Consider the following 14,597-nt stretch of genomic DNA (forward strand, 5'->3'; position numbering starts at 1 on the left):
TTCTGATTATTATTATTTATGCCAATTTGTGTTGGGTAGGCATGGGTTATAATATCGTCTATATCAGGACCAGAGGATAGTTAGAGATAGAATCTTGCACAGCATAAAGGCATTTTTTATCACCTATGATTCTATTTGGGTTGACCAACTCCCTGGTGAGAATATGACATATAATTAGTTCTATCAGATCTACTAGTTCTATTTTTCATAGCCTATTTGGACAACATTCTTATCTTTTCTCATGAAGAATAAAACCATGTAACTCAGGCACAAGAAGTGTTCTCTTTAATCCTCCACCAAAGTTCATACTACAAACTTTAAAATGCATTCCAACAGGATAAATTAGTGTTTGAGGTGATGGTTATTTTGCAGTCCTGACAACTTCCAGTTGTCAACCAACCTGTTAATGGGCTAAAAAAAAGGTTGGATCCCACACTTCCTAAACATTGCCAATTCCTACTTTCATTCTGAGCTGATCATAGTGGATGTAGCTCCTTACTTACCTCCTAAAGAAGCAGGGCACTTACCATTTGGAAGTCAAATAAGGAGAAACATTCCTAACTACAGAAACAGTTGCTCAAAATGACTGTATACAATTTGCTTATTCATAGAAACCAACAGCTCCAAGATAATAATCAGAACATGACTCATGAAGATCAGATTGGGAAAAAAGGGATCCCTGGGTCCAATGACTTTACTCACCAATAGTGTAGGAACCATGTGTGTAGGAATCAATAGTGTAGGAAGCCATTTGACAATGGAAGAGTATAACTATATCATCCTGGATCAGGAGTTGCTAGTGATCAAGACAGTCTCTAATACCTGGTGACAATATGTAGAAGGTCCCCAACATGCTGTCAAAGGAAAATTGGATCAAAAACAATTTTATTTGATTGGCACTTTTGTTCTCCTGATTCTTTTTCAAGGTGATATACATACACACATGTCTGTATATATACATATATACATACATGTATACACATGTATACACATGTATACATATACATGTGTGTGTGTGTGTGTGTGTGTGTGTGTGTGTGTGTGTGTATAAAACAACCAGGTTTACGCCTATGTATACATGATCCGGGCACATGGAGCCAGAGAAGACAGGGTAAGAAAAGAATGGACTCATTTCAAATAAGAGTATGTGTGGCTCTGATGGGGCAGTATGAGAGGCAATAGTTATATTTCTTCTAAGGTTGACTAAAGACACCACAAATCCTCCAGAAGGAGGTCTCTTGGGTGTACCATAGTAACCTGTTAGAAGGATATATAAAGGGTATCAAGATAAAGAATGCCATCGGCCAACATTGTTCATACTCCAGATTAGATTCATCTCCAGATTAAAGAGCTAAGATTCAGCCATGTGCTTGGGGTACAAGCAATGCCAGTAAATGGAAATACATTCTACAGCTATTGTCCCATCCATGACCCTGTTAGTAAGTTAGTATAGATTTCATTCAATTTTTAAAACATTTTCAAAGTGCCTATTATGTTAAAGGCCACCATACTAGTCACTAAGGATAAGGCAAAAATAAAGTGTATTTGCCCTTTAGTAGTTTATATTCTACTGGTGGGTAGGGAGTTATAAAATTTATACAATAGAATAAAGGCAAAGAATTTACAAATAAATTTTAGGAGGGAAAGAATCCCAATAAAAGGAGTAGGAGGGTCAGGAAAGGTCTTTGGTAGGAGGGGCCACATATTCTGTGATTTAAATGAATAAATGAAACTAGAGAGACAAGGAGCAAATGAGCCTCAGCCATGGGGTACAATATGTTCAAAAGAATGGAGGCATAAGATGGAATAGTGTGGATGTGGAATAATAGCTAGCTGGACCTTAACTAGAAGAGAGAGTGCATGAAGGAGGTCATTATAAAACAAAACTGTAAAGGTAAATAGAATTTATATTTAGAATGACTTGGCTCTCTGATGGAATAATTTTCTCTGAGACTTGGGCCAAGTGACCAAGTAAACTTGCCTAGTTTACTAGCATACTGGGCAGATTAAACTATTTTGTAAACATTAATTAAAGATGCAGAGTTAGGTGAGAGCTATGTGTCATTAAATATCAGACAAAGGATAGTAGAGGGAAGAAAACTAAATGCCAGACTAAAGAGTTTATAATTATCTTAGAGAAAATAGGGAGCCATTGAAGATTTTTGAAATGGGATGGGGGTTATACAGTCAGATCTGTGTTTAATGGAAATCAATTTATGACAAGCCTACCAGCATTTCAGGGAAATTAATATTCTCCCATCTGGTGACCATCGATCACTTTTTGAGAATGTGTCATCTCATCCCTTATGTAAATTCACCATCTGCTCCCCAGATGGCCTCTTATTTCCTAAAAGAATTAATTACAGCTGCATGGGCTCCTGGCATAGATCATCTTGGGTCAAGGGCTACAATTTATTGCCCAGTTTTGGAGAGGTCTTCCAAAGAGGTCAGGTGTCAAACTCCTACTCATGACAGTCTATTACCTGAAGGCAAATGGGCACATGGAAAAACTAAGCAGAATATAAAAGTTTTGGTTTTTTTAATGCCACATGGCACATTCACAGTAGGGATGAAGTCACTACTAGTCAATATCAGACTTTGCCAAAAGCAATATGTGCATTCTGTCCTAGGGAGATCATCATTCCAAGCTGCACATGACTGTAGTCCACACATCTACCTGGTGGATGTACTGAAAAAATCAATGGATGCCCACTTTGGCTACTTGGGAGAAACATCTGCTGGGTGGAATGAAAATGACCCAGTCCTGTTATGATCTTAAGAATAGGGTAGGTGGCAGGGGAACCAAAAAAGAATAGCTGCCCCTTCTATTAGAGCCAAGAATTTCCTAGATCTGACTAGAAAATTCTCATTTACAAACATATAATCCCTCCTTGGTTTTAAAGGATCAGTAATTGAGACCATATAATTGAGACCATATAATAACAATCTATAGGTTTAACCCATTTAGTCATGAAGCAGGGCTATATAGGACCTAGAAGACTTATCCAATACACCATTTTTGTGCCTCAAGTTTTTATGCCCACTGGATTTAATATAGCAACAATAAATTACTAATAAATCTAATAGAAGCTCACACAAAGAATACAACATTTGTTATATTTTGAACTTTAAATGAAAGAAGGGTCAGTGGCATTGTCTGAAATGTCAAAAGGGGCACAGTCCTAAGGAATAGACATAGCCATTTAGCATCCTGACCCTCAAAGACGTTATATGGAGTCTTAAACTATCAAGACATAGCATTAGTATGGCACATACATGAATGTCTTTTATGAAAAGATAACAATTTTCATGCTGCTTGATTCACAAATGCCTACTAAGTATTTCACATACCTACCTATCACTAAAAGCCTTTTCAAATACTGTCCCTTCTAGAAAGCTTTTTATGATCCTTCTGGACTTCATATGTACTTTCACTTGCATATCTAACACTTAGTACAGTATTTGGCAGATAATAGGTACTTAATAAATTTTTATTAACTAATTGGCTTTTCTTACATGTTTACCATGTATAGCAGTGTGATACTCAATTATAGAACCTTAATTTCCTAAGCTTTTGGGTAATAACATTTGTACAAATATAATTTAAGTTCCCATTCCAATGAAAACTATTTAAAATAAGCAGGATACCTAAATCTAGTAGCAAAATATTTAAGACAGAATAACAAAGTAAATAACAAAGGAAAATCAAACAGTTTTCTAGACACAGCTCTATAGAAACAAAGGAGTAAAATCTCCTAAGAGTGTATGTATCTCCCCCAAAAAAGGGACTCTTGCAAAGTGACAAAATGATGTATCCTGTGTGGCCACACTGAGTAAGAGAATGATCCCATCAATCCATTTATCCTTTGAGCATAGTCTTAATAACTGGCATGATCTCCTGGAGCCTCCTAGATAGAGGCATTTGCCTTGGCTGGCCTCCAGTGTCAACATAGGGACACCATGACTCTCTCATATTATACTGCAATTTCTTCTTCCTACTGTGTGTATAGCCAAGCTTTTCTCTGTCACCACTGACTCCTGAATGTACTATAATGCTCTTAAAAAAACAAAAAAACTTACTGCTCCTCACTATACAGAATCCTTACCGCACAATAAAACTACTCTATACATACATATTCAATACCCTCAAAAATGGAGTTATAGGGAATTCTCTGAATGAGATATGCTATCTGGGGCTCAGGTTATGGGAAATATTGTTTGATGGACATGTCCTCATTACAACATTCATAAATTTGTACTATACTTATTTGTTTATATGCCACATCTCAGTACTAAACCATCATTCTATGAGGAACCAAGTCATTTCTCTTTGTATCTCCTTTAATACTTTTAGTGTTCTATAATCTTGTAGATTTGTTGAGTTTTTAATTGAACATTCCACAATGTTCTATACTCTTCTAATGCTCCTGGGTGGATGGGGGAACATAATGTATGAGTAATGAATAGCAAAACCAGAAGCACCAACTAGATGAAATATAATACATAAACTACAGTTTTCTTCCACTTAAACTCAAGTCTTGCAAACCCCAAATATATTCAATTTGATTTCATGGTACGTAAAGAGAGTAGTCTATAGCACTAACAAAAGGACTGGAAACCTCAGGGTCAGACCAAGAGGCATAAGTGGTCCTTTTTTATGCTTTCTTTTCATATGTCCATCTGGGGACATTGGAAGAATCAGCAATTCCATAAGGAAATGTTAAATAACGTGGTCACTACACTTAGAATTCATAAGAAAGAAAGAGGAGGGAGCCCACATAGCTGCATCATGCACCCAAGATTTCAGGAGAATGGACTTCAACAAGTTTAGAAAAATGATAGGTACAATCCAATAGCACAGAATTCTACACTCAGAGAAATGGAGTAATCTCAAGAGTAACATTCTAATAGCACCAAAGTCACCTATTACAATTGGGAAGAAAAAAAGAAGCTGTCTAAAGAGAATCACAACAATGCACAGACAAATCACTGGACCAATTTAAATTAAAAAAAAATAAATAAAAGGTGAAATCAAGCATGGGTAATGGAAATACAAAAGAGGAGTATACTCCTGTGTAATAGTGTCAAGAGCATTTAAGTTCAAAATGAGCTTAGGCCAGTGATAAATGTCAGTTACAACATACAAGTGTTTGCTTTTAAGTTATGTTAGGGAAAAGAGGAAGACCATAGAATTAAAGACCAATGCTTAATGGAAAGGACAATGTTTTAATTCTGCCTCAGACACCCACTAGTTATTTGGCCCTTGGCAAGTCACTCAACTTAGCTTCAATTTCATCATATTTAAAATAGACATAATAATAGAACCTACTTCCTGGGGTTATCATGAGGGTTAAATGAGTTAATATATATGAAATGTGTTGCAAAACTTAAGGAGCCATATAAATATTAGCTATTACTTTTATGGTTAAATACATAGAACACTACTATGTCCAAAGAAGTTAAGTTGAGAAAAACCCAAAAGATACTTCTCTTAAAAAAGCAGAGAGCAAAGTAACTAACAAGGAATTACAAAGTAGAAGCTGTGTAAAGGAGGTTGGCAAAGACATGAAAGATCAGAGAAGGAGATGGTTTGGTCATGAGGTGGAAGTCATGGATAATGAATGAAAAATCTGTGGGCTTAATGGTATTCTCACATTGTTAAGAGAATTTAAGGAAGTTCCCTAACATGTTGGGTATCCTGCCTGGTAATGAATTTACATAAGGATATGAGAAAGAGTCCCACAGAATGGGCCTGAATGTAAGAATTATGATGTGCATCCACCCTCAAGGGAATATGCACATTAATGAGATCACAAACCCACTTGTGTCTTAAAGAATTCTCTCATTTTTCCAAAACCCTGCTTTTAGCCTAACATTTGGCAGACCTTGTTGTAGAAGAGAACATTGCAGATAATTCTAACAAAATCCAATATTCTCAGGCTTTCCTTTTTTGGCTGTATTTCTCCTTTGAAAAGCTCCCAGTAGGTCCTTCCCATATTATTTTATTACTGATAATAACAATAGTAATAGTCTAAATTTATGCACCACATTCTGGCTACAAAGCCACTTTCACATGCATTATCTCATTTTCTTTTCACAAACACCTTTTAAGAAGAGTAGTGGTAGTGCTCATTATTGTCATTTTGCAGATGAGAACATTGAAATCCAGCAAGGTTAATGGCCAAGATTACACAGCTGCAAATGGTGAAGGTGTGGCTCAAAACCACATCTTCTGTCTCAAAGTCCAGGATCTTTTATTTACACTGATTTCAGAACATATATGTAAGGTATTCATAAGATCTTTTTTGGCTCTTGAATAGCTATAATTTGCATATAGTAATCCAGATGAGTGAAAAACTGGTCCTGGCTCCATTAGTTTAGAAATGATAGAAAACAAATCCCATAGACATAAAGATCTAAAATAAATATTTACTACCTGTAGAGTTCTGGGTGCCTTACTAACTCAGAAACAACTGCAATGACTGGAGGAGGACATTTCATCGAAGAATAAAGTACATACCACTTGTAATATACTGACACCTTCTTAATGGGCATCTGAATCATGCGACATTACCCTGCAGTAACTATAAATGTAGTTAATATCAATTCTTTTCCATTTTAAAAATAATTATAGCAAATATAGCTGACATGCTTCTATTTAGTCTGTACTGTAATTTTTGATAACTTCCATAGAGGGTTACTAATATATCATGGCTGGATGTTGACATAGACAATGGGAGTCATTTCAATTAATATGAAATGCAGTAGTCACTTCTGTGCTTAAGGGTCTCAGCAGATGGATCATATTAACATCCAAGCACGATGGTTAGCACTGGCCACTAATGTGTGCCTGGTTGCAATTCAAACAGCTGCCTTTGATCTATAAAGCTATAGATGGCTTAGGCCATTCTCTCCCTAAAATCACCCATAGTTGGTAGGAAGAAAAGGGGGACTTGTGTTGGCACTAGTAGGCTTGTAATAGAAAAATTAATATATTCCTTGGTCAGATATATGTAGTTCCCACTACCCAAAAAATTGAATCCCATTGCAGCTCCACTTTTGCTGGAATTATTTTAAAAAGAAATTAAGATAAGATTCTTCAACATCAATTTGTGTGGGTCATTAAAAATATTAATTATTATGGCATATAATGACATTTTAGAAAAATAAAATAAAAACATCAAAAGATAAAATATATAATTTTAACATTTTAGTCATTAAATCTTTGCAGCTTATATTTTTTTTCTCCAAAGCTAGTAGCAGCATATTCATTTCAAGAATATTTAACAACTCCTTCCACATAAGGCTATGGATCATTAATACAGTCCTCCTCTGATGCTTCATCTTGGTATAGAAATTACTCCAAGTGCTTAAAGACTATGCCAATGCAGAATAAATTCTGGAATATACTACAAACTTGGAAAAGATTTCAAGTTTAAGGTCTAATGGTAAATCACAAGTCCATTATCCAAGGACCAATTGTCTCAAGTGGAAAACCTTATTACCAGACTGGGCACCAGGTAATTCATTTTTTTGGTCATAATGATTTGTCACAAGTAAAGAAAAAATAACTTTGTCTTTATCATTTATCCCAAACTTCAGATAAAAGTTGATCCAGGTGTTTCTGACTCCATTCTTGCAGGCTCTTGCCATTCTCTTGCATTCTACTTCAATTTTTTGCATTCTCTTTTTAACATATTCTTTGAAAATCTGAATATTTAGATAAATGGCCTGTATGGTCAAATCATTCTTATCAAATCTCTACTTTTTCCCTCATTGAAATCACTTGTGAACATATCATCATTCCCTTTCCCTCCCCCTTAAAAGCATATCTCTTGGCCAAACATACCTTTTAGGATAGCAGGTCATAAAAGTCAATTAGTCTATCCTAAATTCTTTGAAATTGACTCTTCTAGAACAGATAATATTTGTCTGACTGTATTCAAAATTCCCCTCCTTATCTATCATGAATTATAAGGTGATGTGATCATTTTCTCTCAAGCTTGTTCTCATTTTTACTTTAACAACTAATTTGTCTCTATTAAATGAAAATACATAATAGTTATTCCCTTTGATGCTTTTTCCATCTCTTGAAAGATAGACTACCTGTCAAGAATTTATCTGTTCCTATCAAAAAAATTATTTAATAGAGCTAGAAAAAAATAATAAAATTCATCTGGAAGAACAAAGGGTCCAGAATATCAATGGAATTAATGAAAAAAAAAAAGCAAGGGAAGGTAGCCTAGACATACGAGATCTTAAATTGTATTATAAAGAAGAAATCATCAAAACTACTTGGTACTGGCTAAAAAATATATTTGTGGATCAGTGAAATAGGTTAGGAACACAAGAAACAGTAGTCAATGACTACAACAATCTACTGTTTGATAAATCCAAAGACTCCAGCTTCTGAGATAAGAACTCACTATTTGACAAAAACTGCTGGGGAAACTAGAAAAGAGTATAGCAGAAACTAGGCATAGACCAACATCTTGCACTGTATATCAAGATAAAGTCAAAATGGGTACACAATTTAGATATAAAGACTGATACTATAAGCAAACTGGGAGAGCAAGGAACAGTTTACCTGTCCAATTTATGGAAAACAGAAGAATTTATGAGCAAACAAGAGATAGAGAACATTATGAGCTGCAAAATAGATAATTTTGATTATATTAAATTGAAAAGTTTTTACACAAACAAAGCCAATGCAACTGAGATTAGGGTGGGAAGCAGAAAACTGGAAGAAAATTTTTACAACCAGTGTCTCTGAGAAAGGCCTGATTTCTAAAATATATAGAGAACTGAGTCAAATTTATAAGAATTCAAGTCATTCTCCAACTGATAAATGGCCAAAGGATATGAACAGGCAGTTCTCAGATGAAGAAGTTAAAGCTATCGGTAGTCATATGAAAAAAAAATGCTCTAAATCACTATTCATTAGAGAAACGCAAATAAAAATAACTCTGAGGTACCACATCACACCTATCTGACTGTTTAAAATGACAAAACAGGAAAATGATAAATGCTGGAGAAGATATGGGAAAATTGGAATACTAATGCATTGTTGGTGGAGTTGTGAACTGATCCAACCATTTTGGAGAGCAATTTGGAACTATGCCCAAAGGACTATCAAACTGTGTATACCCTTTGACCCAACAACACCACTTCTAAGTTTTGTATCCCAAAGAGATCACACAAATGGGGAAAGGACCCACATGTACAAAAATTTATAGGAGCTCTTTTTGTGGTGACAAAGAATTGGAAATTGAGGGGGATGCCCATTAGTTGGGGAATAGCTGAATAAGTTGTGATATATGAATGTAATGGAACACTTTTGTGCTATAAGAAATGATGAGCAGGCAGACTTCAGAAAAACCTGGAAAGATTTACATGAACTGATGCTCAGTGAAGTGAGCAGAACCAGGAGAACATTGTACACAGTAACAGTCACATTGTGCGATGCCTAACTTTGATAGACTTATCTCTTCTTAGCAATGCAAGGATCTAAACTAACTCCAAAAGTCTCATGATGGAAAATGCTGTCACATCCAGAAAAAGAGCTATGGTGTCTGAATGCAGATTGAAGCATATTATTTGCTGTCTCTTTTTTTCTGTTTCTTCTTTCTTGTGTTTCTTCCTATTGGTTCTAATTTTTCTTTACAACATGACTAATGTGAAAATAGGTTTACTATGAATGTATATGTTGAGTCTATATCAATTTACATGCCCTCTTGGAGTGGAGGGAGGTGAGGAATGGAAAGAAAATTTGGAACTCAACATCTTATGGAAGTGAATGTTGAAAACTAAAAATAAATAATTTTTATTTTTAAAAAAATTTATGTGTTCCTCTATTTTTATAAGATAGAAATCCCTAGCAAATTTCTGGAGGATGAAAATGTTTATCACAATGCTCTGTCTTTGTGCCAGCTTTGTGATATGCATCAGAAACTCATAATCCAGTTCCTCTGGTTAACTTGTTGGCCTATAGTTATGTCTATTTCTCCCTTTTTGGATCCTCACCTACATGGTCTCATTCCTAAATTCTCTTCTTCAGGCATGTCCACACAGATGTGCTCTTCCATTGTCATGGTAAAGTCATAAGTTACATTCCAGTATCACTGAAATCAATAAGGTTATATTTATCTTCTAATATTACTGTTTTTGTTTCTTACTCATATTTTGAACATTTGTGTACAGATTTTTGAGCCAAAATGTATGGTTTCTACTCATCTTTCTCTGTCTTATAACTGTCTTCTGTGAATTGAGTACCTCTACTGCTATGTCATATCTGCTGATCTCTAATATATTTTATCAGTTGTATCTGAGTAAGTTGTTCCTCCTGCTTCTTTTACAATTTTAAAGTCTTCTTAATCATGTTAGCCAGTTTCCATAAAAATACATTCTTAATCCTCATTAAATGCACTCTGTCCTTGGACAAAAGCCCATCATTCCTGTACCTTATACCATGGTCCAGGAAACCAAATCCCATTCTCTCACACCATCTCCTTAGCCAGCAATTCACTTCCCATCAACTAATTGGCAACAATGATGAAAACAGCACCTGTGCTCCTAAATCCTTCAGTTTCCTGACAAGGTCTTCATAATCCCTAGAAATTCTTTCCAACTTCCTTCTGGCTGCATCATTAGTTTTCACATGGGTCAACAATACTGGGTAATAGTCTTCAGATTTTATAAGTCTCAGGATGCTTACTATAACATCAAATTCATGCCTCTACATTGTCTATTTTATGACATGTGGTTGCCTCTACATATTTCAGCAGGAAGTTTCCTAAAACCATGACAGTAATCTTCTACCTGAGAGTACTGATAGATATTCTTTCTTTTGGCAGCATGAGTGAATCCCTTGTATTTTTCTATGATGCTAAAGAAACTGCTCTCACCAGAAGTCCAGCCCTATCTTTGGTGGAATCTCACTCATCATTTATATATATGTGTGTGTGTGTGTGTGTGTGTGTGCATTTGTGTGTGTGTAATGTATTATATATTTTATATATATGTATTATCATGCAACATGAAAGAAACAATTTAGACTAGCCTCTAAATTTCATAGATGAGAAAATGGAGGTCCAGAGAGATTAAATGATGTGCTCAGAGTAACAAGGCTATTTTATGACAGAGCTGGGACCAGAGCCCAGGTCTCATTATTCTTGGCCCAAGGCTTGATCCACAATAGCATCCTGCCTCTTGTATATCTGATAGCATTTTATTTGCTTGTTGTTTCATACAACAGCTAGGCTACAAATTGTCCTTTTTAATGGACAAGGACTCACACTTACTTCTTTATTTTTTTGCTGTGCTGGTAATATAACAGGTACCCACAGAAGCTATAGAAAGGACATGAAGATCATTTATTATAACTGAATAGAAATTGTCTTCTCTAGCATTTATAACAAGTTGCCAAGTTCTTTAAGATGATGAAGTGATGAGGAAACTACTATTTTCTGTGGAATTCTATTCTACTTTTGGACAGTTTTTAATTTTTATGAAGTTTTTCTTACATAGAGCCTGAATCTGACTCTGTGCATCTTTCCCCTACTGCTACAAATCTAATTCTCTACCACATGATATTCCTTCAAATACCTGAAGATAGCATTTCTATCCCACTTCAAGTTTTTCTTCTCTAGATCAAACATCACCAGTTTTGCTACAACATAATCACCAGTTTCATTTTTCTGGTCACCTTCTTTCAGGATGTTCACTAATTTTTCAATGTTCTTCTTAAAAGAAAATGGACACTAAAGTCTAAATATAGTCTTAGGAGTGAACACTCTTTTAGATTTAGTCTACCCAGGACAGAATACAGTAGATAATGTGTAATTTTTTAAAGTAACCTAAAATCCTGTTAGCTTTTTCAATCTACCATATCATGCATCCTATAAGGATTTGATTCAAAGCTAGTGAAGAATTTACAAAAGATGATGTTTAATAGAGATAAATGTAAATAAAGTCTTACAGATGGATTTTAAAATTCAACTGCATGAATACAGGGTGTGGGGAGTTTATGAAAATAATAGTTTCCATGAAAAAAATCTTTAAAATTCTTTCCAGGTTGCAATATTATGAGTTCTTATGCAGCTAGAATACCAGTTCCTTTCCTTACTTCCTCTATCTTTTAAAATTATCATTAAGATAAGTCAAGAGAAAGGGGGGATGAAAAGGAAAGAAGAGAAGAGGAGTGAATAGAGAAGGGGGAAGAGGAATGGAGGAGAAGAGAAGAGAGGACAAGACAGAACAGGACAAGAGTTTTGAAGTCTGTTGCCCAACTCATCACTTATTTCCTTCTTCTGCATATTTGATCTATTGCATACTCTGAAGCACAATATTGTTTTTGTTTTCTTCATTGATCTTCATCTCAGTGCTAGATATTAAGTAAAAATAGGTAGCTATTGTCCTATACACTAGTAAAAGTGGGAGTGATTACCTAAATCTCCACAAAATAATTCTAAGTTATGAGGTTAACATATTATGTAAGCAATTGTAAATCTAAGTAAACAGTTTCATTTATTAGTCCATTCCACTGATATTTACTAACTGCTTACTCTATACAATGTGGAAAGGTGCAGAGATGGATTCACATGGGAGGAAGAGCAAGAAAGTCAATTTGTTTGAATGGTAGAGTGCAGGACTTTGGAACTTATAGAATAGGAGCATACCTGCAATTGAGGAAAATAATCTTTTTAATTGTGTATGATGGATTGAAAAGGGGAGAGATTTGAGTTGGGGGAAATCAATTAGATAGTCCAGGAGACAGAGAGATAGTAAAAGCATGACTATGGTGGTCTCTATGAGTAATGACAAGGGGATAGATGCAAAAGCTTTGGACATAGAAATAACAAGATTTAGCAAATGATTATATATGTGAGGTGAAGGACAGTGAAGATTCTAGGTTGATACTGAGGTGACAAAGAATGGTCACACCCTCAATGGAAATAAGGAAGTTTTGAAGTGAGAGTAAATTCTGGAGGAAAGATATTGAGTTCAGATTTGGATATGCTGAGTTTGTGATGCCTACCAATTAGCTAGTTTAAAATATGAAATAGGACTTTGAAGTTGTGTTCCTGAAGCTCAGGAGAAAAACTAGGGCTGGAGATAGATTTGAGAGTAATCTGCATAGAAGTGATAAATTTGAGAGAGCTGATGAGATTACAAAAGGAAAGCATGTAGAGTGAGGATAGAAGAGGACCCAAGACAGAGTCTTGTAGAAAATTCACAGGAGGATAAGTGTTAGAGATGATAAATAAGCAAAGTTGACTGTGAAAAAGCTATCAGACAGGTAGAAGAAAAACTCAGAGGGAAGAGAATACATAGGAGAAAAAGTGATCAACAGTGTTAAATGTTTCAGAGGTTTCAAGAATGATGCAGATTGAGAAAAGGCCACCAACTGTGGGAATTAAGAAGGAACTGGTAATTTTGGAAGGAGAAATTTCTTGAGTGTTGAGACTAGAAGGTTAATTAGAAAAGGTTGAGAAGTAAGTGAGAGGAGAGAAAGAGAAGAAAGAATGATGGTAGATAGCTTTTTCCAAGATTTTGATTTTGAAATGGAGGAGAGGTATAACATGATCCCTTGATGAATTGCTAGTGTTTAATGGGGTTTTGGGAGTGTTTTTGTTATTTTTAAGAATGGAAGAAACATGAGCATGATTGAAGGTAGTAGGCAATGAACCAATACATAAGGAGAGATTGAACATTAGAGGGGGGAGTGATTGTGGGGGAGCAATATTGTTATTCATTCTTTGTTCTTGAAGAGGACCAATGACATCACGAGGGCAATGACTTGATTTGCAAGTGAATTGGATTTAAGTGAAGCAGGGCTGTACAAAGTCATCAGCCTCGCTCTCTCCTCCAGAGTCAGCTGAGTCCAGTGGCAAGACATAGGTCAGAATGACTGGAGATAACCTCAGATACAATGGAAGACCTTGGCCTTTTTAAGCCAAGGTCTTTCCCAGACCACAGTTTGTCTGAGGCAACATCCATTCAGAGATTAAAGGATAGATAAGAATTGAGGCAATAGATGACCTAATTTGCCTTCTCAAAAGAATCAATCTGGAAGGAGGAGACCCTCAGGATTTCTGGCTAGAACAGAAACAACTGATATTTACATTCACCCTGAACCATAAACACCCAAGTAATGAGCAAGTAAAGCTTAGGTTGGAACCTATTATTGGTCAGTGATAGCCAGACTGATTTGGATTTAAAGACATAGTCAAATAGCTCCATTTGAATCCCAGTGGGCTAGATTGACACCTGGTTTTCCAGAGCTATATTTCAAGAAATCATAAATGAAAACTACATGAGACAAAAGTGTTAATTGTCCCAGTGTTTTTTCTTTTTGGAAAATAAATAAGTAGGGAAATAAGTAGGAAAATAAAATAAATAAGTAGGGAAGGAAAAAAAAAAATATAGCCCCCAAACACCAAGATCCCTTTCAAAGTATGTGATCAAAATTTATATTCCTTTGGACAGAGAAACCACATGTAAGGGTATGACTCACCATTTGGACAAAAGGAGAGGAGGAGGAGAAAGAAGGAAGGAAGGAAGGAAGGAAGGAAGGAAGGAAGGAAGGAAGGAAGGAA

General features: G+C 35.4%; 1 long non-coding RNA gene across 1 annotated transcript in view; it reads right to left on the minus strand.

Annotated features, from left to right (window-relative positions):
• Positions 1 to 708: 708 nt before the first annotated feature.
• Positions 709 to 14,597, minus strand: part of LOC114033084 — a 40,071-nt gene continuing 26,182 nt past the window's right edge. The window contains exon 4 of the long non-coding RNA XR_003567918.1: positions 709 to 854. This is a non-coding gene — a long non-coding RNA (uncharacterized LOC114033084). The remainder of the gene's footprint in view (positions 855 to 14,597) is intronic.

This window comes from Vombatus ursinus, unplaced genomic scaffold (assembly GCF_900497805.2).
Source record: "Vombatus ursinus unplaced genomic scaffold, bare-nosed wombat genome assembly UNPS02006779.1, whole genome shotgun sequence".
Taxonomy (NCBI): Eukaryota; Metazoa; Chordata; class Mammalia; order Diprotodontia; family Vombatidae; genus Vombatus; species Vombatus ursinus.